Below are 26,491 nucleotides of genomic sequence, written 5' to 3'. Positions count from 1 at the left end.
TTAATTTAGGAGATATTCATTTCTGAGACCTTCTGGTGCCGTCTTCAAGTCTGAATTACTTCATTCTTATTATGGATGTGAGTCTTATTAGGATGAGTAAGAAAGTTATGGGATCTTACACTCTGTGTCTGAATCAATATGCTTTTGAGGTTCATCCATGTTGCTTGAATCAATGTTTTGTTTTGTTTTCTATTTTATTACTGCAGTAGTATTCATTTTATGAATATATCATAGTGCATTTATTTTTTCCATTGAAGGACATGTGAGCATTTTCCAGGCTTTGAACTTTATCTTACTAGATGTATTGGGGAAAAATATGTATGTGTATGTGTATATGTGTGTGTATACACACATATATATGTATGTATGTATATTTCATTTAGGTAAATAACTCAAAGAGTGGAATGGCTACCACATAAGGTAGATCTCTGTTTTGTTTTAAAAGAAACTGTCAAAAATTCTGAACATTGTCATGAGCAATATATGAGAGTTCCAATTGCTGCATATCTTCACATTGTTTAGTGATGTTAGTCTTCATACCTTAGCCATTTCTGCTGGGTATATAGTGGTATCTCATTGTGGCTTAGGGTTGTACTCCATGATGACTAATGAAGTTAACAACATTTGACTGTCTTTTATTGGCCAGTCATTCTTTTTCTGTGAAGAATAGATTTGGATCATGTCTATTATTTGTTGAGTTGTCCTGTTATTACTGAGTTGTAGAAGTATATTTAGTAGGACTGGATATAGTCCTTTGTCAGAAAAATGTTTTGTAATGGGATTACAGGTATGACCTACTCAAGTTTTCAACTTTTTTTTTTAAACTGAGCCACTACTGTTTCTATCAAATCCATGTTGCCTGATCACTTAATGCTGTATAGACTTATGCACAGAATTAGATAATATTTTGAAAAGGTTTTTGTTTGTGTGTGCGTGTGTGTGTGTGAAGGATCCTCAAAATCAGGGGGCACACCTGTGGTCCCAGCTTATGGGGAGACTGAGACAGGAGGATCATTTGAGTCTCAAAGTTCCACTGGATTTGTGTGCATTATTTTTTAAGCTTTATTTAAAATAATACTTGTAGGGTGTGTGTGTGTGTGTGTGTGTGTGTGTGTGTGTGTGACTGCTTACAATGAATAGACAGCTGGAGACCCATCCATAACCTTGAGCCCCTGAGCCTCCATTCATGACCTTGAGCCCCTTACCCTCCAGAGGTTTTGCAGAAACAAGAATGTAGCACACAACACCTCCCCATAAACACACTATATTATTTACTAGACAGGCCAGCTGAAGTATGGTGTGCCTTTCTAACAATGTGTGGTTCTATTTGCATATATATGACATCTGTATTAGAGAATGCTAAGACAGAACCTGATGAAGCAGAGTTGCTCTCTTTCTCTTAAAATAAAACCACAGTCTTGCACCCTTTTCAAATCACTGGTTTTGTAACATCCTGATATGTTACATTTGTGAAACCAAGAATAAGAATGATGTAAGAATGATGTAAATAAAAAGCCCACAAAGTAATGCATCCATCTTGCTAGAAACTGTTATAAGGATGCAGGTGTGTCACCAAGAAAAGACAAGCCATTGCCCAGCCACAGTATGAAAACTCAGGAACTTACCTTTCCCTGGATCTTTCTTCAAATCACTCTGCAAGGTGTTTTTTCTCAGAGAATTAGGGTTTTAACAGCTAACAAAGTATGAGCAGATCTCTTCAACTTCAGTACTTCTGGTTCTCCCAGGCCTCTGCAAGACTCAGTCTTCATCTGGGCATGGTGGTATACAGCTGTCATCCAAGCAGCTGGGGAGGCTGAGGAAGGAGGATCACATGTACAAAAACAGCCTCAGGAACTTAGCAAGGCTGTAAGCAACTTAGCAAGATCCTGAATCAAAATAAAAAAGATTTGGTGATGTGGCCTAGTGGTAGAGTGCCCCTTGGTTTAATCTCCAGTAACAAAAGAAGAAAAAGGAAAAAGAGGAGGATAAGAAGAAGGAGGAGGAGGAGGAGGAGGAAGAAGAGGAGACTCAATCTTTGGACTCAGACTCAGTTTTTACTGTGTGTAAATGTTAATAATTACATCATTTAAAAATGTTTTTAAAATGATAATAGATATACTTACTGAATGTTCACCATAGTGCTCTAAACCAGATACCTTCACTGAGTTTTGCTGATATGTCAATAATAAACCGACTGACCATACTAAGATGTCACCTCTCTTAATGGGTGTTTTATTTGGGAGCCTCTGGTCAATTACTCTCTCACAACACACGTGTATTAACAACCCCTGCAAATCCGACTAACTCAGACTCTGTGAACAGTAGCAAACTATGAGCAGACCCCAAGTAGGCACAGAGACATTTGTTCAAACTCCACTGCAGGTGTGAACTTACCTGTCTGCCTCACTGCTCATCAGTTCTCAGGCTAGGGCAGTGGTCACACCCATGGCACATGGGGCCTGTCTAGAGGCATTTTTGATTGTTAAAAAAATTAAGATGTGGTCATAGCATATCTAATATGTAGGGAACAGAATGGCTACACATCATAATTATGGGCAAGCACCTCACCACAAACAATCCTATAGTGTCTAAGGTTAACCATGCTAGAGCTCAGGAAACCTGGGCTAGATCACACATGCTGCACATGAAAGCACTGGGCCTGTCTAGTTCTTTATTTTGTCCCCAGTACATTAACCACAATGATCATCTCCTTACTAGGTGTCTCCTACTGGTGAGGAAGGGAGGAAAAAAAGAAGGGAGAGAAGAAGACACCCAGTATATTCTCAGGAGAAACTGAAAGCCTGCATACAGGAAAATTGCTAATTTGGGCCTGGTTGCAGTGCTACAGTCTCTCTGTCAAAGAGTTCTGCAATCCATTCCAAAGTTTTCCAGGCCAAGTCCAGTTGTTGATGTCAAGCCAGATGTCCCTCCTTGAACATCAGGGAAGATTATTCCTAAGCTATAATCCCAATTGAGAAAGTAGTCTTTCCCCCTCTTCTATCGCAAGCATGTGTTGGGGTAGGGGAGGTACTGAAGATTGCACACAGGAACATTCCACAGATGATATACACCTGAACAAGATCCTTAGCCCTTTTTAAAACTTTTATTTTGGGACAGGGTCTCATTAAATGGCACAGGCTGGCCTTGAACTTGCAACCCACCTGCTTCAGTCCCATGAATCACTTGGATTAAAGACATATACCACTGTACCCAGGGCATACCTTCCTGGATATAGCTAATTCCCAGAGAGTCAGCCATCTCCCTAGCATGCTCACCTTATGCAAATTAGGCAATCAAATTCTCACACCACCAGTCCCCTATTAGGCACCCAGCCTCACAGGCCTCTTTTTGCCTGCTCCAAGCACAGCAGGTCCAGGTACCAAAGAACCAGGGTTGACCCCTGCCCACTAGAGCCCACTGAAATGACTAAAATATACTAACCCTAACTAAACCTGCTTCTGCTGCCTTGTCGTTTCTTCCTGCACAGATACAGTAAAGTCTCTTTCCCATGTTGTCCATCACCTTCTGCCCTCTCTGCTCCTAACCAACCCTGGCACTTCCCTCATGGCTCTACAGTGCTGTTCATAGAAAACTATAGCTCTCTGTGACAGTCTGTCTATTTCTGTGAGTCTTCCATATCTGATGAAGACAAACCCAAGGCACTCTTACAATAATGCCAAACCTGTAAAGATTCTCCATAGGGCCAGGGCAACTGCATATATAGCCTTCAACCCTGAGCCTGGGTCCTGGGGGTGCACCAGATTCCTGTTAGTCCCTCCCATTTTAATGCTGGGTAATAGAAAAGGCTGTCAGTGGTGAGAGCAAAGGAAGGCCACTGAATTTGTGAAGTAGGAAGTGTGCAAGCACTGTTCCTGTTGCGCACACTCTCTTCTTTCAAAGTGGGCCACAGAAGAGACCCAGGAGCAGACAAAAGCCCACAAAAGATGGGGATAGAGCTAGACTTGGACCCAAGAATAAAATGTTAGTTCTCTTTCCAGCCACTCAGTTATTTTCCAAATGAATATTTTAAAGCATTAAAAAAATGCAGGCCATATGTTCTGGGTGTCCTTACAATCAAAGTAAACTTTTTTACCAGAAGAAAATAGACTGTCGCCACTTTATGTCACCACTCCTCCCAAATTGTATTTAGGGCCTGTGACCACAGCTGTGCTACCTCCTGAACTACAGGCTGGGGGAAATGGTCAGGCTGACCTTCAAGGGGAGGAGGACTTGTAACCTTCCAAAGGATTTTCCTGCTACAGTACTATAGTCATTGCTCTCTCTAATCAAAGCCCCTAGCTTCATATCTGTTCCTGGGCACTGCAGTAAAATCAGCCTGAGCACAGGCACACTTCAAGGACTGTGATGGGAGCGGCTCAGAGAAGCCAGCAGGAAAACACATGCTTGCCCTCTCATGGTCTCAACAAGAAACTGCAGGTATCAGCACACCATAAACCAGGATCTTCATATAAGAAAACTGCAGTCTTTCCAATTGTGGTCAGAGCACAGTGACAGTGGGTTTTGCTTCCATCTTGGAAGAGTAGTAAAGTTCAAAATGTTTACAAGGTTTTGACTATCTGGTGTGGGTGTTGTCGTTGAGAGTCTTAAAGGGGTCATTACAACAGGATTCCCTGGTCTCCTGAGCACTAGGGAACTGTGGTGCCTACTCCTTTGGATCTCAAGGTATTTCCATCTGCACCAGAACTGGACAGTTTTTGATGCCAGCATGTGGTGAGTGTCAGTCAATGAGGTCATCTTAAAAAGTTTTTTTTTTTTTTTGGTTTTTGTTTTGTTTTGTTTGTTTGTTTTTAGTACAATGGTGAAAAAAGATCTTGTTCTTGGAGGAGAGACCAAGTCAGACCATAAGTACTCAGCCCCAAACATGAACCTGAAGGGATCATCAAAATTAAGATTCCTGAGCCACTCTGAGTCTAATACTAACACTGTCTGTTTGTGACCTGAGAATCCACATTCATGTCCAGTTCTCTGTTGAAATTGTTGTTGGTCTGGGTTCCACTCTTTGGGACCCAGTCTCAACCATAATATGACTTAGGCTATAGTGAATCTTCCTAAATGATAGGGGACAGATGTGAGTGGTGGGAGCATGAGTTTCAGGGAATAATTCTATAAAGTGGGCCCACAATGTTGAACCTCACCATGCTGTATTTTCCAAGAAACAATTTACCTGCAGCCTTGCCGTGCTAAAGTGGACAGAATATGTCACACTCCTCAGCAAACTATTTGTTTTCTGCAGGAGAAAAGCAGGACTGTAATAATGTTGATAAGAGGAACCAATTTCCATGCAAGTTAAAAACTGCACATTGCCTCAAAGAACTCCTCATCTCAGAATCTAGCCTGAGGATTTTCACATAGTACATGATCAATAAATTTATGTGGTTTATAAAGTCAAGACCTGGACCTCCCTTCTCCTCAGAGCAGTCTCAGAAGGACAAACTAGAAGCTACTGGATGGAACAGAGATAGGTGATGAAAGGTTGGGGGTGAGAAGAGCCTGTCCTTGGCCTGAGAGCTGAGGGGAGCCTAGCTGTAAGCCCTGCTCTCTCCTTCACTATTTCATATAGTGTCACTGTACAATGAGGTTAAATAACTTGCCCCAAATCCCAGAGCTGTCATGTATGAGAGCAAAATTTAAGGCTATACACTCAATACATTTTTACTTCTTTTGAATAAATTTTGATTTCTTTTGTTAGATCTCCCTTCCATAAGGTAGTAGATAATCATAGGATTATGAAGTACTATTTAAGAATCATGGTGTAAGTACAAGTTAAGAACCAAGTAGCCCTCAAAGGACTCTTGTTCTTTACTTGATTTCTCTGGCTTTCTGTAATCTTATGATTAGCATATCAGTCTCATGAATTCATTCAAATTGTATGACAAATTCCTTGGCTACATATTGGAATAACACCTGGAGACCAGAGTATATCTGTACCTAGTCCAAGGTAGGAAACAATCCTGAAACAATATCATTGTCTGAACCGTACTATACTACTACTAGAATAAGTGGCTGTCTTTTACATGACACCATACTATATAAAATATACTAGATACAGCCATTTTTTCCTATATTATATGGAGACATATGCCATAATGTCTAGTACATAATTGGTATAAAGAAATAAAATATGAATATTTACATTTACAATAATTATAATTATTAATTACTTTTCATCAAAAATTGGTTATTTTTCATATGAGTAACCAATTAGAGTATTGGTGGCTTAGAGAAAAATATATGTTGATTTTTTTTTCTCTCATATAAAACATATTGGTTTTAAAAAAAAAACTTTGAATGTCATTCTTTGTGAGGTTATGATTTTTAAATAGTCCAATGGGACATAGGACACTAGAAGCATCCGTTCTCATTGATAAGTCATAAATAACATCTGAAAAGGCTGCATAAGTAAACATAATGTTTCATGCCTCCTTGCTAATGATAATGGCAGATTCATTTTGCATTCTGTGCAGCTGGAATCTATGTGGGGTTAATTAATCCTATATTTTAGACATTTCTCAATCTGGGCCTATGGACTGATTGTCCTTCAGTTGTATACCATGTGAAATGGAAAGCCAGAAACTTAACTTTTTTTACCCTGCAAATGAATCCTTAATGGAAATTACTGTTGTACATTCAGAGTATTACTCTGAATGTCTTTGATAGAAAGGAACAAAAGTCTGTATTTTTCTTAGTTTTAGTTTCACTTTTCTGAATAGCTGAAGGGTCAATTCAGTCAACCACTCTTAGGGATTGTTTTTTGATTACAGGATTACAATGTGCTAAGTCCATCATATCCACAAAGGAAGCCTGACGTGAGAGGGAACCAAATGTTACACTATATAGGCCTTAACACATTTGGATTTTATCATAATCATGCCCTTGGAGAGGGCATTGATTACCAGGCTATTTGGGTAAATGTGAATCTCTAAACAACCTTTCAGGAGTATGTTTTAGGAACTGTCATGAACTCACTTTTACTCCTAACTCTTTGCTGTGAAGTCTTAAAACTTGTAGAATTATATGTATAGATATATATGTGAATATTTGTTAAATGATTGGTAGGAAATTGATGAATTTAGTTTGAATGTATTGGCAAGAGAAATTTGTTTGAGATACAGTAGGGTGACAAAAATTGTTATTTTTAATATGGTAAAATCAGAACTGTGAATTCAGCTATTGCTTACTTTTATTTTCCCTCCCTCATGTGAATGGTAAACTTGCAAGTGAGAAGCTTATCAGAAAAACAATCCAAGAAAAATTGATCCATAATCAGATAATTTTTAATAGAATTATAGTTAAAAAAACAAAAACAACAGCATGTTGTTGGCATCAAAACAGGCATGAAGGCCAGTGGAATAAAAGAAAACTCAAGAGATAAACCCACATAAATAAATACAGTCAGCTTATACTAGACAAAGGCATCAAAAACATACATACATTGTAGAAAAACTTCTTCAACAAATGGTGCTGGGAAAACTGGAAATCCATATTCAGCAGAATGAAATTGAACCCCTGTCTCTCACCCTGCATACAGCTCAGCTCAAAATGGATCAGAGATCTAGGAATTAGAACAGGAACTCTGCACATACTAGCAGAAAATGTAGGTTCAACAATTCAACATGTTGGCTTAGGAACTGACTTCCTTAACAAGACTTCTAAAGTGTAAGAAAAAAGGTTAAAAATCAATAATTGGGATGGCATTAAACTAAAAAGTTTCTTCACAGCAAAGGAAACAAAAGTGTGAAGAGGGAGCCTACAGAATAGGAGAGAATCTTTGCCACCCATACCTCTGATAGGGCATTGATTTCCAGGATATACAAAGAACTCAGAAAACTTAACATACACACACACCCGCCAACAAATAAAACCCCAAATAACCCAATCAATAAATGGCAAAGGAACTTAACAGACACTTCTCCAAAGAAGAAATATGAACAGTCAACAAATATATATATTAAAAAAGTCCAACATCTATTGGAGAAATACAAATTAAAACTACACTTGAGATTTCATCTCACTCCAACCACAATGGTGATTATCAAGAATACAAATAAGCCGGGTGCAGTGGCACATGCTTGTAATCCCAGTGGATTAGGAGGATGAGGCAGGAGGATCTTGAGTTTAAAGCTAGCCTCAGAAATTTAGCGAGGCCCACAACTCATTAAGACCCTGTCTCTAAATAAAATACCAAATGGGCTGGAGATGTGGCTCAGTAGTTAAATTCCCCTAGGTTCAACCCCTGGTACCAAAAAATAACAATAGTAATACAAGTAATGATAAATGTTGGTGAGGATGTGGGGAAAAGGGTGCACTCATATATTGTTGGTAGAACTGCAAATTAGTGCAACGACTCTAGATAGCAGTTTGGAGATTTCCTCAGAAAAAAACAGGTGTGGAACTACCATTTGACTCAGTTATCTCAGTCCCTGGGATATATCCAAAGGATTAATATCAGCATACTACAGGGACGCAGCTGCATCAGTCTTTATAGCTGTACAATTCACAATAGCCAAGCTATAGAGCCAACCTAGATGCCCATCAACAGATAAATGGATATAGAAATTATGGCATATATACCAATGGAATATTAGTCAGCCATAAAGAATGACTTTATGACAAATTAAGTCATAAACAGATGGGTCTTAGACTATCATGCTAAGTGAAATAAGCCAATTCCAAAAAACTAAAGGGCAAGTGTTTTTTCTGATGTGTAAAAGCTAACTCACAATAAGAGTGGGGAGGGGAAGAATAGTTCGGTGTATTAGACAAAAGGGAATGAAGGGAAGGGAGGGAGAAAACAAATAGGAGAAACAGTGGAAAGAATCTGACATATATAAATGTACATATATAAATCCCACCATCATGTACATCTACAAGACTAGGGCCCTAATCAAGATATATTCCACACATGTATAATTTTATGAAAATAGACTCTTTTGTCATGTATAACTAACAAGAACCAAAAAAAACAAAAACAAAAAAAAATCTCGATTGTAGCAGGACATAGGGTACACACATGTAATCTTGGTGACTCAGAATGTGAAGGATTGCATGTTTGAGGCTATCCTCAGCAACTTAGCAAGGCCCAAACAACTTAGCAAGACCCTGTCTCAAAATAAAAAGTAAAAAGGGCCAGGGATGTAGCTCAGTGTTGTAAAGCACCCTGGGCTCAATCCTTAGTACCTCCCCCACCCACTCTGTATCCACCCAGCAATTTGCATCATAACTTTAAGTTGGACAGGGATTAGATAAATATTTTTTCTTGATTATTTGTAAGAAAAAGATTGTTACTAGACTTAACAAACATTATTTTTCCTTTCTGACATACTAAAATCACTTTATTATTCACAACTTTTGTAGTAATAATTTTTTCCTTGAGAGATTTATCTGTGTTTAACCTTTTTTTGGAGGACATGTTTTATATCCTTGCTCGACTAGTGAAGTATTAAAAAATTATAGATTAAATTGAATACCATAGGAAGTACACAATGTTGAAATTACACTTAGTTAATTGCCTAAACCATTTTTACATACATACAGAAAGAAATTCAGAATGATGAAGATTCCCAAACCAATTCTGTTTGGAGCAAACATAGCAATCAAGAGAAAAACAAAGATTTCAGGAAAGATATGGGATTTATTGAAGTGAGAGGTGCCTTAAGAGGGACCATATGTAGAACCCAGGTAAGATTTTATAGGCTAAAAAAAAATGTACATTTCTGGATTTTCTTACAGAATTGTTAGAGAAACAGTACATGGTAGAAATTACATGAATTTTGGAATCTGAAAGCTGATATCTGAATCCTGGATTTATCTAAATTCAAGTATTTAACTGCATATATAACAAATTTTTTAAAAGCATGGATTTTGATTAATATGTGGGGAAATACAGGAAGGACTTTGAACATGGTGCACTTGTGGCTGTCATGTATGAATTTTCAGATATCAGCAACAAACAAAAATGTCATTGTTCTACTCTAGAACACATGATGTTCAATTCTGTTGTTTCATATTGTGTTTTATAGAACAGTCTGTTGGTTAATTTACCAAATTATTATTAACTTAGTAATTATTAGTAGTTTATATTGAAGTATTCTTATGTGTAACTAAAAAACAATTCTAAATAGATTGAGTTTTCACTGAATGTGTCAAATATTAAAAAAGAAAAAGAATTTTAGGAACAATTTGGAAGTTTTTTAATTGAATAGTCCTTAAATTCTACATGGTAAGATTATCTAAAACTTCTGAAGTTAATACTTTTGCATGTTTTTCCAAAATATATTTGATATTTATGTGACTTATAAGACTACTTCTATGATCACCTATGCATGCTTATAAAAAAAGTTTTTAGGGTTGATGTGTCTGTTGAAATATGCAAAATATAGCATAAAATATTTTTAAATACATAAAGGATTGTAAAATGATGAAATTATTAAATAAATTCAGTTTGACTAAACATGAGTAAAAGAATAAAATAAGATTTTGTAAAAGACAGAAATTATTAAAGTATATCTAGGAGAATGTATATAAAATTTAGATAAAAATTTCTCATTTGTAAAATAAATTTCACAGTATAATGAGTAAATATTAAACATCTGAATTGAGCATACAGGTACACCAAATTAAGTGTATATGTAAACTTACTATAAAACTTAGGGAGCTATAATATGTATGTTCTGCTTTATGTGAGTCTGAATTAGATGGAATATAATTTGCAGAGCTTTTTACTTTTTGTATTTCATCTTGAGTTTTTCTGTTGGGACTTGCATTGTTGTGTTGAGGCTACATTTAATCCATAGACTAATTAAAGTAATTTTATAAATATACAGAAAGAAATGCAAAATCATGATGAAGATGTTAATGTTAGTTGTATTCTAAGTGACCATCACAAAAAAGAAAAATTCAGAGAATCCAGTAAAGATTTGAAATTTGTTAAAATGAGAAACACCTTAGGAAGGCATACATATGGAAATCAGGTAAAACTCTACAAATTAAAAATAATTTATTTACATTTACAACTTCTTTCTAAATTTACAAAGTACAATGTCATTCATGAAATTTCTTTTCATACATATGTATGAGTATTTATAAATATTTGTGTTTAGTTCTTAAAAGTAGATTCTTTTTAAGTATGTATTTATATGCACCAATTGTATAAGAAATAGCCTTACTGATTTTTAAAAAATATACGTATATCTTAATTGTAGTAGGACACAGGAACTTTATTTTATTTATTTATTTTTATGTGGTGCTGAGGATTGAACCTAGTACCTTTCATGTGCTTGGTGAGCATTCTATCACTAACCCACAACCCTAAGCCCAGAGCCTTACTAAATTTTAAGTCCCTGCTGTGTCATTCCTAACTTTATCTTTTTTCCCTTTTACCCAAAGGTATCCTTTATTTTAGAATATGTGCTATTTTCTTGCTTTTCATTATGGTTTTACCAGTTTGGTGAATTCCCAACAAATATTTGTTTAGGTTTGCCTGTTAATAATCATTTTGTAGTTCATGCAATTTATAGACAATTTTTGCTAGTGTATACGTTTCATTATTCGTGTCACATTATCCATTATCTGTTTTACTATTGATAAAGCATTTCACTTTTCTTTTAGTTGATTTGCCTATTTTAAAATTTTGAATAATTATTTGAACAGTGTACATATTATCTTGTGTGATTCTTCATATACAAGTTAAGGAATTTCTCTAGTTTAGGTTATATTCCTAGGAATGGAATAGGTGGGTCATGAGGATTATGCATATTTAACTATTCTAAAACCTGTTTCCCTGAATGTTTGTTAATGTATACCTATTCCAAAAGTAAAGAAGATTTTTCTTTTATGTAGAGCTCTGTTTTTAATGTGTTATACTTGTGTTGTAACTCCCTCTTCTTGAATTAATTTGGATTTTGTAAGATACATAGTTTATATTGATACTTGTTTAATTGTGGTTTAAATGCATATAGAAGGAAACTAAGCAAAAAGATGAAGACAGTCAAAGAAATTATACTTTGAAGAAAAAACGCAAAAAAGAAAGTGATTGCAAGAAAAACATTGAACATGACAAAATTAAAAGTACCTTAAGGAAGCATATATATTACAGAAATCAGGTAAATCTCTGTTAACAAACTGTAGGTTTAATTTTCTCTGGCTCTTACTAATATAATCTAGAAAAATAATCTTATTTTTATGATTCCTTGCTGTGTTCAATATAACCTGTATGTCTTAGAAAAAAAAATCTTGAGTTGATCTGGTATAATGTAGTTAATGTTATAATTATCTTTGGTACATAGTGAAAGCATTTTTGCATGAATACACAAAGAAATTTGAGTTAATAATCAAGATATTCAAATTAATTTTCTTGTGCATGAATATAACCAAAAAGAAAAAACAAAAAAGAGTTTCTGGAGAGAGTCTGAATTTCTTGAAATTTAAAAACAACCTTTAACTCTATACATATATGTAGTTTGAGTAATGCATTCTCACATAGATTTTGTTTTTTATACTTCCCTGGTATATATAATACAGATCATTTATAATATGAAAGCTTGTTTTTCAATGGAATTCTAAGATAAATTACTTCCGTAGTATAACTTTATTTTGCATTCTAAGCCACAGTATGTTTTTACCAGTTAAGCATTCCTCATCCAAAAATCTAAAATCTAAAATGCTCCAAAATCTGGTAGGTGTTTTGTTTTTGTTTTTAATTTTTTTTTTTAGTTGTAGATGGACACAATATCTTTATTTTATTTTTTAGTTTTATGTGGTGCTGAGGATTGAACCAAGTGCCTCACACTTGCTAGGCAAGCACTTTACCACTGAGCCACAACCCCAGCCCCCAAATCTAATAGTTTTTAATGTGATATACTACAAGTGGAAAATTTCATACCTGACCTCATGTGATGGGTTGCAATCAAAACACATGCCACAAGCATTATAAATATGGTATAAAATTACCTTTAGGCTACATATGTAAAAAGTATTTAAAACATAATGAATTTTGTGTTTGAATTTGTGTTGTATTCATTGTATATTTATTTGTGCAAACATTCCAAAATCTGAAACTCTATCTTGTCCTAAGTATTTAAGATAGGAAGCATTTCATATTTTTCTCTAGTATAAACCTGTAAACATACATTCAGAAAGACTTTCAGAAAGATAGTTTGACATGAACATGGCAACCAAGAAAAACAAGGAGGTTTCAGGAAAGACTTAGAACAGGTTAAAATGAAAACTATTTTAAGATATTGTATTTGTATATATCAGATAAAACTTTCTCAAATTGAAATGTTTGCTTTTTAAACTTTTTTATTCATTGCATCATCTTGATAAATGTTTGTGAGGCTCTTTGCTAAAGATAACATTGTATAAATGTGTTTTTGTACTGTCCATTATGATAGCATTCATGTTGGCACTATCTTTACTGCATTTGTCTAAAGTTCTTTTATGTGTATATAGAAGGAAATGAAGAATTCTGGTTTTGCCAATTATGCCACAGAATCAAAAACCAAGGATATCAGGACAGATGTGGATGTCATTGAAATAAAAAATGCCTTAAGGAAGCACATATATAGAGCTCAGGTAAAACTTGGTACTCTTGGTACTTTCACTTTTTTCTGTAATATAACCAAAATATAATTATATACATATGCACATATAACATGATTCATTACTGTGTTAAATATGTCATAATTTTCTGAGTTCATTGATCTAACAACAGTAATGTAAATATGTTGAATTCTCTGCTATTTATACCTCACTAATAATATTACAGATTAATTGTGCTTACAGACTACTATAACTTTTTGCTGAATACTTGATAGCTTAATATTTGGCTAATTTAATATTTAGCCAATTTAATTTTGGTAGCTTTGTATTTTAGTTTAGTCGGTTGCACTGTGACTTTTGATGTCTGATTAGATTAAGGGAAATTGCTTTTTGATAGATTATACAACTTTTTCTTGGCATTATTGAAGCCAAAGATTTATTGATTTGATTTTATTTCTTTGTTAGCAACGAGTTTGAGCATATTTGATACCTTTACTTCTCATTCATGTATTTCTTCCACTGCCAGTTGCCTATTCATACTCTTTGCCCATTTATTTCATTGGGTTGCTTGTTTTATATTCTTGCTTCTAGAACATTCTAAAATCAGAGTATTATCTAGCATTATAATCTATTGCAATAGATTATAATTAGCTGCAGATTTTTTTTCAGGACAATATTTTTAAAAATGTACAATGATTGTATACAAAATGCCCCCAAAGGCTCTTATAGAAACTGTTTTCCCATTTATATTTTTATTATTAGTATATTAAGGACAGTACACCATTTCATATCTTCAAAGTAAAAAATGACCTTACCTTTTAAGTTATTTTAATTTAGAAGGAGAAAATAGAAAGTATTCATACTCATTACTTATGAGAGTGTTTATTTCCCAAAATAATGAAAGTTGCTAATTTGGCCAGACATGACTATCAGATTAATTATAGCTATTAATGTGTTCCTGGATCTATTTTTTATGTTTGACCAAGGTTTCATGCTATGTAAGCTGAAATATATTTTTCAACCTAAAATGTTAAATTTTAATTATATGGTTTCTATTTTCTAGGCTGTCAGATACAACTGTATTAGACTAGAAAAACAACCAGTGTACAATGTAGAGGTAAGAGGCTTGGAGTAGGGTGGTGATGAGGACCAAAAAGAAGCTTTGTCTTTTGTTATTTTTAGTCATTTTGATTTAAAGGAAAGTGTTATCTATACAAGAAAACTTCCTATCATATTTGAAATGTAGTCTAGTGAGAAATTAAAAAGAAAAAATTTCATACTATTGTAAAAAGTGATCCTGAGAATTAAAAGCTTACCTGTGCTTATGACAGGTGAAATATATATCCTTATTCTTACATTTTATAACTGTCATAATTACTATTTTCAGATTAAATTTTTGTATATTTCCAAAGTATATTATTTTTAATATTATTATTCATTCCTTTAAAATTTGTCATTTTATTTCATGAAGTCTTTCAGAATGTTTTTCACTCTACTAATTCAAGGTAGTTACTTTTCTTGTTAAAAAGTGTCTTGACCATGGAGGAATGAATATATTTTGTGAAACTAAGTCTTACATTAGTGCACATCCTTGGAGTTATTTTATGACTCTCTAACAATTGGTACTTTTTGCTAATGTTGATTGTCCTTGATGATATCTTAATATATTCAGAAATCCTAATAGATAAAGTATGTTTTCAAGTTTAAAAAAAAATATTTGCACCTAAGAGATTCTTCTTTATCCACCAAACTTTGCACATTTCTTTTAAATATTTTCATTTTGAGATAGGAAGCATTTTCCCACTATTTAAGGCAACAGAAAATAATAAATATAACAATAATTTACATTTTTGCATCACCTTCTTGTTGTAAAACACAGTCATACTCATCATCCTTTTTGAATCACAGCCTACCCCTATCAAGTAGTGAGGATAGGAATTACCTTCATTTTACAGATGAGGAAATTAAAGAGATTTAATCCTAGAATTTCGTTCTCTATTCTTTGAGTCATGCAGTCTTTTTTTCTTAGGTTAAAAATGCTGAATTTCCTAGAGGCGTATTGAATTTAATTGAAAGTCTCATAGAAGGTCAGTTTTTTAAAGAAGCAATTGAGGAACTTTCCTCTTTGCAAGCACATTATATCCCTCCTGTATGCCTTCTTCACGCTCTTCTAGAGAATGTTTTACAGGTAAGAACAGTCTTATGGGTTTATTTTCTTTTTCCAAAGGATGTTAAAATGTGAATATTTTCTAATTTTATATGTTTATTTTCTCTTTTCAATTGTATTTCCCCCTCATTTTAGTAGGAAATAGTTGTTTGATATCACTTTTTCTATTTTTTAATCATATTTAGGTACTGTTCAAGGATTTTTTTTTTTTGGCTTATTTTCTCAGAATTTACAATATAACTTTCTTTTAGGTGAAAAAGGTACCTGATTTTTTCCATAGCAATAAGGTTATCCAACATAAAGTCTTGATTATAATGCTCTAGAGTACTATTTAGTAAACTACTCCTTTAGTACATTGATAGTAATCATTTATATTTACAATATTCAGAGAGAATGAACATTAGGAACAGCTGATGAAAGATAGTTTTCTAATCATGTTAATAAAGGTGCTGATTTAAAAACTAAGCTGTCTGACTAATGTTGATGATAAGAATGTTCCATGAAAATTTCTTACCTTTAGTTTCTTTTAGGTGACTTTGGGAACTCAATCTTACTGTAATCATAAAAAGAAAAATGAAAGTTTTGTATAAGGTAGCCCTAATAACTAAACATTACCTAATTTGTACATACCTATTTAGAGAGTACCTCTTAGTTGCACTGTTTAATTAGCTAGATATGATACTTCTTTCTGATCTTGTCTAAACACATACATTTGGCAAAAAGTTAAGCCACAGTTATTTCTAGTTTTAGAATGAATTCTGTGGAAACTACTTTTAACTACGGTATTTTATTTGTTTGTTTATTTTTAAATAATAGGATAATATAGATACGTTTTCCAGTCGATACTTTCATATATTGTCAGCTCTTCTTCACTTGCATCCTCCTTGGAAGTCCCCAGCCATGTCAAGATATTACTTAGAGTTGTTTCAGTGTCCAACTTGTATGAAAGGAGCTTGGTCTTTAGTAGAAGTGCTTATCAGGTAAGGAATTTCACATGTGAGGATATTAAATTTAGTGTAATAGTTGTTAAATTATGTAGAGAAATAGACTTCTATTTTTAGAAAAAGTGTGTAATATATTTGTGTGTTGTATTTATGACAAAACTATAAAAAGGATAAGTTTAGGTCATGCGAAGAAAATTAGTTTATGAAAATACATATCAAATTTCAGTCATCAGAAGTATAAATATTTCTAACTATATATAATATCCTTTTTAGAGTTTTGTTATATTTTTTCAGCTAGAAATTTGAATTTTGAAACAGGTCTTAATGTTTCATACATATGTTATCTCTATTATGCCTCTGTACATGCTATCATCTATCTAGACCTTCTTTTGTCTTCCAAATCTTGCTATCTCCAGAAATCCTATTTCTTCTTTTTTTATAGTGGAGCTACTAATTTCCTCATTTCTACTCTGATAAGTTTTCTGTATTTGATAGCCCTCCTTTGTCTTGGAAGATCTTTCTTTTTATCCATGTATTCAGTTTTAGGAGAGTCATAGCAGTGGTAGAAGACTACTGCCAGGCAAAAGGCTTGACCTTTGGTTATCTCTTTGAGTCATAAAAAAAAAAAAATGACATACCATCTATATGGTTGTGATATATTAGAAGCAAGCTATTCAGCTAGGTAGCATGCTTTTATTTAGTCTTTCAACAAAATGTTTAGGGAAACAGGCACTATGCTCCATATATACTTTTTATCAGGGATAAAAAGATAAAATTATAGTTCCTTCACTTCCTGGAAGGTGAATGAGATGTAAACAAAATACCAGCATAACAGTACTAGCCAACATAGGTATAGGATGGGGAAAAATATGGTTTATATTATATGGCATTCTTCCTAATTTGCAAATCTGTTCCCTCCTTCACTGTCATTGCCTTTGTTTAAAAGCCCCTATTGTATAAAACTATTGCAGTACCTACTTTACTGATCTTGATTCACTTTATTCCCTTTATCTTCTAGGGTGCCTCACTATGCTCTTTCCATAGTATTCTTGTCATTTTCCAGATGAAAGTCCTTTATTGACTCACATATCACCTATTGAAGATGGGTGAAATTCTTTAGCAAAACATACAAGACCCTTCATGCTTTAGCCTCTGTGTCATGTATGTCTCCATTCTCATCATCACTTTCCCAAATGCCCATTGACTGTTTTCCATTTCTATCTGCTTGTTCTCATGTTTCTACCACCTCACAAATATCTGGCCACCTCCAAATTATCCTTTAAAATACAACGCAGATGCACCTCCTACCTTTTGCCTTTTCCTTTGAGTTAAGTTTATCATTCACGTAATCCTTTCTTAAGATCAGGTGCTAAGTCTTGTATATCTCCATCTTCAATATCTAAGAAAATGTCTAGAACATAATAAATGCTTAATGAATGTTTCTACAAATTAATTGATGCTATTAGGAGATGGAATTTGGACGGTTTAAAAGTAGGCTTTTTATTAAGCAGAAATAACTAGGTTTTGTTTCAAATAATCGGTTTCATTATAGGTTGAGGAGGAAAAGTACCTAGAGAAGTTGTGGAATATTAATAAATGAGCTAGGTGATGTTAGTCTCTCTACTTTTTTATACATTTGAAATATCTCATAATATGTGTTTTTAAAATAGCAAGACAAGAAACTGTTTTCTATCCCTGGCAGATCTGGGATCTTATAGAACAGAGTCAAGTATTAAATAAATAATTAAATTTATTAGCTAGTAAATACTCCCCTAATAATGTAGATTCAAGACAAGGAAAGCTGAGTCAGGTGTAGAAAGTAAGAGACAAATTAACAATGGCCAAAGACCTATAGAGGACTGTCATTCAGAATAAGGTGGGTGAAGGGTGCTCTGTAGGGACACAATACAGGATGAGATGGAACACATCACTTCTGGGTTACATCTCTCTGCAGAGAGATGGTCCTGGACTAAATGCCTCCTAATATCAAGACACCCAAGAAATCCTGAGGCACCTTTCCAGAGATAAAGAAACCTGTGAGAATAGCCTGAGTTGAGTGAAACCTAAAATCCTTAGAAAATGCAGAAACAACTGGTCTAAATGTAGCTCACTGGATTGTTTTTCTACCATTGGTGGAATGAGGCCTAAAATGGACATTAAATTATGTTACAGGAAAATAAAGTTCAATTGCTTGCTATTTGGGGAAAAAAAGTTAAGTATTGAGACAGAATAAAAAGGTATTGTTGATATAATTAATCAGAAACTTAGGAGGTAGTAATAAATATTATTTCCTGAACGCTATAATCTTAGGTTCTCTTTTAAAATACAACAGTCACTAATATGGCATTATGTAAAAACGTGGATGTGTAACCGATGTGATTCTGCAATCTGTATTTGGGGTAAAAATGGGAGTTCATAACCCACTTGAATCAAATGTATGAAAGATGATATGTCAAGAGCTTTGTAATGTTTTGAAGAACCAATAAAAAAAATACACTGTAGAACTATGCTACCTAACCCAGTAGCCACTAGAGACATATGACTATTTATATTTTAATTTAACTAAAATTTTATAATTCAAAATTGAGATCCTCGGGTGTCTACTAGAACATATTCATCATCACAGAAGTTCTCTTGGATTTGATGACTGTAAGAGATGATAGAAAACAAAATATCAACTTATTAAAACTCAGGACTGGGTTGTGGCCCAGTGGTGGAGCACTTGCCTAGCATGTGTGAGGCACTGGGTTCGATTCTTAGCACCACATATAAATAAATGAATAAAATAAAGATCCACCAACATCTAAATTTTTTTAAATTATTAAAACTCATAAAATACAGCCCTGAATAACCTTAATTTACTAAATAATGAAAAAGAAAATAATTGTGAATAAGAAAGAAAGAATTTTAGTGACTGTTAAGAGTCTGAGAGCAAAACTTACCATTTGGATCAAAAGGACTTAATGAAATTCCTTTCTTTGTTTTTATCAGTGAAATAAATACAAAGAGAGAACACTGGTAGTTGTTAAATATCATGATCATTGATAGAGAAATTATAAGTATATTATTAGGAATTAAGTAGTCATGAGATATTGTAGTGGTTTAATTTTTAAAGGAAGAAAATGTTAATGAAATTTTATTGAGCTTCCTTTATATTTTGTTGAAGAAAATTTCATGAAAATTACATCAGTATTCTAAAAAAAAAAAATTTATCCACAAATTACTCTGTGGTTTTGATTGTATGTTATAGATTGTTGGTTCCTGTCTTTCAGGTCTTGTCTTTTCAGTGAAAGTTTTTGTCACCAAATTTCAGAAAATATTGGGTCTAAGGTACTCCACCTAACACTGCTCAAATTTTTCTTTAATTTGGTTGAAAGTGAAGTATGGCATCTGAGTCAAAAGTAAGTTTTAATCACAAAAAAACTGTACTTTTCTATATTTCTACTTTTTTACCTACCAATTTTATGATTGGAATACATATTCTAAAAAGTCAACTGTTTTCTTTTTTAGAGTGGGTTTAAGACATTTTCAGAAACACTCTAGTGACAGTAAAGTTTTATATGCCCCCTTTTTTTCCCCCTCAGTTCACATTTTTATTTCTTGTTCTTTATTCAGATAGATAAATGTGATTTAACTTTAAAGGATTTATATATTTTAAACTTCTTTAGTAAATGAATGCTGAAGAAAAATCTTAAACACTGAATTTATGATATACTTAATAAGTTTTCCCCATACTCTAAACTTGTATAGATTATCGTTTATGTTAGTGTGATTCTTTTTTTTAACTGTGAGGCTATTTTTTGTATTTTGTCCTTTATTGTAATTATGTTATAATCTTTACATGTTATGACCTTTTTTATATTAAATCATTGCTAGTAATCTTTTGTGTTTTTGACTGAAGATACCGCTATCATCAATTGGGGCATAAACATTTACTTTTTGTTCATATTTTCATTAGGTTATATGACTGGCCAGATTCTCAGAGTCTAAAAAATAACAGGAAAGGCAATTCTTCTTGAAATCTTTTGGTCAGGAAGTGAGACCTCTGGGCTTTTGACCAAACCAGTGAATATGCTTTTGGAATGGACTATATATTCTCACAAAGAGAAATGCAAGTCTAATGACGTAAGTAGGATTAATGGCCTATGGAAAAAGTATACTGGGTCTTCTTTATTTGTAGGTTCTGTATCAACCAACCACTAATCAAAAGTCTTTGGGGGAAAAATTGCGTCTTCCTTGAGCATGTACAGACTTTTTTTCATGTTATTATTCTGTAAACAATACAGTATAACAACTGTTTACATGGCATTTAGATGTATTAGATATTATAAGTAATCTGATATGCTTTAAAACATATGGTAGGATATGTTTAAATTACATGCATGTACTATGTTATTTTAAGGCATTATTCACAAATTTAGTTACCTGCAGATTTTGGTATCTAAGATGGGTCCCAAAACAAATCTCCTGACAGTTGATGAGGATGACTGTACCTTGAATGAACACACCTTTTCTTTTTCTTTATTGTATGAATATTTGTATGAATATTGTATGGATACACTTTTTCTTTATTGTATTAATTACTTTTTGTTTTCTCTTTAGTTTATCTAATTTTAAGATAGATGTCCTTAGAGACCAGCTTCTTCATCTCTCACTTGGTTATAGTAGCTAGTAAATGTTATTTGATTACTGCTATGAAATCTGTAGCCACGATTTAAAATTTTTTACTTTTATATATTTCAGAACTATAGTAAAAAAAATTGAATCAATTCATACAATTTTGGGGAGGCACTATAATAAGAAGCTTTGCTTTTTTTTTAAACTACCTTTCTGGATGTTAAAAATTATTTGCTGAAATATTTCTTCATACGTAGATTTTACCTGTTACAGCAAATTTAATACTTGGAGACTTTAGTGTATCATCTATCTGTAATACAGTTGGGAAAATTAAATGCAGTAAAATATGTGAAGTGATAAGCTGGGTTCCAATATTAAGATAAATTAATATTGATATAAATTTGATGTGGAGAGAAGGATATTCTAGGAAAAATAGGACACCAAGAATTCATGACAGATTGTCCAATATTCTTGAGTTAACCACATCATAATAAATATAAAAAATAAGGGTAGATTGAAAAACATGTTGCAACAAGTAAGGTATACACTAAGGGTTTATATTCATAATACATAAATATCTTCTAGTAATCAATAAGACAGTAAGCCCAAAGAAAACTGAGCACAAATTAATAATAGGCAACTCATGGACAAGGAATACAAATATTAAAAATTTTTCAATCTTTCTATTATTTATAGAATGTGAAATTTTAAAAATATATATAATATTTATACACCAAGCACTAACTACACCCTAACTAATCTACTAAGCACTTTTGTATCTTATTTATTCTTTACAGTATCCTGAATTAAAACTGTAAGGCTTGTCATTTTATGAATACAAAATTGAAAGTGAGAGTGACTAAATACATTTTGCATGTTTGCAAAGAAATTGAGTCTCTTTATCCTCAAAAGTCAGGCATTTTGGTCTTCATATACCACTTTTATCATTAAATGAATTAGGATATTATTTTTGTCTCTCTGCTTACAAAAATTTTTAAGTGATTTTTTTAGTGATTACTGTTCATTAGAATGCTATGGAAGGGATTATTCTTGTTTGTAGGAGGGAATGTTGAAGTATCTATAAAAATTTAGTACTCAGTAGTTTTACATAATTAAATGAATCCATAAGAATGACTGTGGAGCTGGGCGCAGTGGCCCATGCCTGTAATCCCAGCAACTCCAGAGGCTGAGGCAGGAGGATCAAGAGTTCAAAGCCAGCCTCAGCAAAAAATAGAGGTGCTAAGTAACTCAGTGAGACCCTGTCTCTAAATAAAATACAAAAAATAGGGGTGGGAATGTAGCTCAGTGGTCCAGTGCCCCTGAGTTCAATCCCCAGTAACACTCCCCCATCCCTCCAAAAAAGAATGTATTGCACCATGGTACTTAATGATATGAAATTGCAAACAACATAATTCCCTAAATCTTCACAGTGAAATTATTAAATTATATACAAATCTCTTCTGCTATTCTATACAATTGTTACAAAAGGGACAATTCTGTCTAGATAACTTGACAAGGAATGATATCTATTACATATTAACTAAAATGGGGGAATCCAGAATATTTAGTGTAGTAAAATTACACCAGCGTATAAAGAAAATGTGTAAAGTATAGCAACAAACTGGCATGTTTTGAGTGCATACTAAATATTACTCACCTTTCTCTTTAAGTATGATCTGCTTTTGAGACTTATCATCTATTTTTTGTGTTAATTCCTGCTCTTTAATTTTTAATTTTTTACTTTCTCTTCTGTTTTCTCAAATGTTTAGATTTATTTCTTCTTGGTTTTTCTTTCTAATACTTAATTTCCTTTGGAGTACAATTTGATCTTCATTTTATAGATTTGCTACTTTAATGTAAGTCATGCTTATTATTTTTTAAAGTATTTTCTATTGTCAGTTTTTATTTCTTCTTTGATCCAAGAAATAATTTTAAAAAGGTCTTTTAAAATTTCTAAATGGATGGGGTTTTGTTAAGATGAATGGGTTTGTTTGACTATGCTTTTCTTTGTTAATTTCTAATGATAAATTATAGTTAAGGAATGTGCCTTATACAATTTATACTTTCTGGAATTTACTAAACTTTTCTTTTTGTCCCTTATAAGATTAAGGACTAAAACATGTTTTCTTTGTGGTTTACAGTGTTCTTTGTCACCTACTATATCAAACTTCAAAAATTATTTTAATCAACTCTTCTGAATTGTGATTTTTTTCATTTTTTAATTTTATTAATATATATATATAGGACCATTTTGTTTTTCTGAATTCATATATCACTATAACTGCTAGAGTTGTGATGCCTAAGTACTATAAGTACTAGTTAAGATGCTTAGTTAGGAAATATTCTCCTTGGAGGCAGTAAACAGTGGTTTGAGTGGAAATCTTTAGTGTCAAACTATGCTCTCATATTAGTTTCTCATCATATATTTTCTCAGATCTATTTTTTTCTCCTCTACTGTTTAAATTCCAATTGAATTTGTATTATACTTCCTCTTCTTATCCTCTGTGGGTTTTTGTTTTTTCTTTTCTATACTTGTAGCATTCTGAGTAGGGCATTTTCATTCAATTTTTAGTTTACTTTTTCTCTTCAGCTACATTCTTAATGTATTGTTAAACATGATCATTGCATTTTTTCCCTAGAAATTTTTTACTGCCTGCTATGATGTGTTTTTATGGTGACTAATACCCTACAAAGTTTTTTTGTTGTTGTTTTTGTGGTGCTGTGCATATAAGGCAAATACTCTACCAACTGAGCTATATCCCCAACCCCCTGCAAAGTTTTTAAGGTTTCTTTTGTATTTGAAAATGGGACAATTCACAATAGCTAAACTGTGGAGCCAACCTAGATGCCCTTCAGTGGATGAATGGATTAAAAAAATGTGGCATATATACCCAATGGAATTTTACTCAACAATAAAAGAGAATCAAATCATGGCATTTGCAGGTAAATGGATGGAGTTGGAGAAGATAATGCTAAGTGAAGTTAGCCAATCTCCAAAAAACAAATGTCGAATGTTTTCTCTGATATAAGGATGCTGACTCAGAGTGGCGTAGAGAGGGGGAACATGGGAGGAATAGATGAATTCTAGATAGGGAAGAGGGTTGGGAGGGAAAAGAAATGGGCAGGGGACTAGCAAGGATGGTGGAATGTGATAGACATCATTATCCAAAGTACATGTATGAAGATACGAATTGGGTGTCAACATACTTTATATACAACCAGAGATATGAAAACTTGTACTGTATATGTGTAATAAGAATTGTAATGCATTCCACTGTTGTTTATTTTTTTTTAAAAATCAATTTAAAAATTGAAAAAGACAATGGCAATAAGTTTTTATATAATCTATGACTGATTATTTCATATCTGAAGTTTTTGTGGGTCTGTTTTTATTGTTATTTCTGCTGTTTCCTTCCCTAGTGCTTTTTAATTTTTCTTGCAAACTAGTTATCATTCGCTGTGTGCTCTCAATTACATTTGAAAAATTATTTGTAGAACTAGTTTGCCAAAGATCAAAATATCTTCCTCTAAAAAGAATTTATGTTTACTTCTGCCAGGTGCCTAGTTGTACTACCAGTCAAAGAAAACTCTAATCCAGTGTCTGTCTCATGGACCTTGGGTAGTTCAAGTGAAGTAAAAGGGTTTAAAAATGTAGTTTTGCTTTTGATTCATTCTTAATCTTGGGGTGAGGTCCTTCAGTGTCTTAGCTTATTGAGAATTAGGCCTTAGACTGTGATCTCCCCCTCCCCTTTTAAAACCCCTTTCCCCTAGACTCCTCAAAACACAGCTTTATATCTCAGCTTTTTTTGATAAAATCAGCAGGAATCCTCAGAGCAAAGTCAGTTAGCTTTGAATGCTTTGCTTAACTTTTACACTTCTCTTGGATCTTGGCTTAGCAATTACTCATAATTTATTGTTTCTCTTCAGAAAATACTTTATCTAGTTCATCCAACATTTTGTTTTCAAAACTGGTTTTATCAGAATTCCCTAGGATTTGATTAACAGAAATTCTTGCTAGGCTCTATTTATTTATTTATTTTGATTTTTTGGTTTGTTTGTTTTGGTTTTTGTACCAGAGATTAAACCCAGGGGTGCTTAACCACTGGGCCACATCACTAGCCTTTTTTATTTTTATTTTGAGACAGGGTCTTGCTAAATTGCTTAGGGCCTCAACCTCCTGAGCCACTTGGATTACAGGCCTGTGCTACCTCCCTGGCTCTAGTTTGTTTTGTTTGTTTGTTTTGTATTTGTAGTTTGACAGAATGCCTTTATTTATTTTTATATGGTGCTAAGGTTCAAACCCAGTGTCTCAAGGCAAGAAAGCGCTGTATCACTGGGCCACAGCCCCAGCCCTCCTTGCTGTTTTTTAAAGTTCTATTTATTGGGCATGTGATTCATGCTTCAGGAAAGAAAAAAAAAATCTTTTAGGGTGTTAGGGTTTTTTCTCTTTTGTAAATCAACATTAAAAATTAGCAAGATTACTCCTAGGTATAACTGGATTTCTTTGGAATCAAGTAATACTATATGTGACTATAACCAGGTAGATAGGCACTTTTTTGCACATGTATATGATTTTAAAAGAAGCATGACTATATAAATATATATAAATTGAAAATATTCAGTGTTTAATCTTCAACCAAAATAGAACTATCTACACCTAATTATCAGAGTTGATTATAGTACTTGTAAGCCAGAGTTTATAAATTACCATCTGTCTTTTTTTTTTTTACTTTTAATAAAATAAAATCATTTAAGAGAGAAAATATTTCATTATAGAACATTTCCTTTCTTCATCCATTTGATGAATAAATGAAATTTCATATTAATATCTGAAATCAATAACAAAACTGATGTTTTCACATTTTACTAAATCACCAATGGATAACCACAGATAAGAAATTGCTAAAGAAACACTGATAAAAATAGTAACAGATTTATATATATTTAACTTGAAGATTTTTGTTCAAATTTATAAATAAAAGCAACATATTTGAGAAGCAGTCTGCAATAAATTGTAGCATTAGTTATAATATCAAAGCTGGTTTTAGATTTTGCAGATTAATATTTTAACATTTGAATTGCTTAAATTCACATAAATTGTGTTTTTTTTTTTTTTTATTGTATTACCTTTCTGTTAAGAATTCATTCTTGCACTTAATTAAATCTTTTTTGGCAGTTTCTAGTTCAAGAATTCCACACATGT

General features: G+C 33.0%; 1 pseudogene; it reads left to right on the top strand.

The window, feature by feature from the left end:
• Positions 1-1,558: 1,558 nt before the first annotated feature.
• The window catches only part of LOC139707676 (SMC5-SMC6 complex localization factor protein 1-like), a 44,392-nt pseudogene continuing 19,459 nt past the window's right edge, over positions 1,559-26,491 (top strand).

This window comes from Marmota flaviventris, chromosome 11 (genome assembly GCF_047511675.1).
Source record: "Marmota flaviventris isolate mMarFla1 chromosome 11, mMarFla1.hap1, whole genome shotgun sequence".
In the NCBI taxonomy this organism is placed as follows: Eukaryota; Metazoa; Chordata; class Mammalia; order Rodentia; family Sciuridae; genus Marmota; species Marmota flaviventris.
Note: the sequence above shows the minus strand (reverse complement) of the source record. Positions and strands in the feature narration are given on the sequence as shown.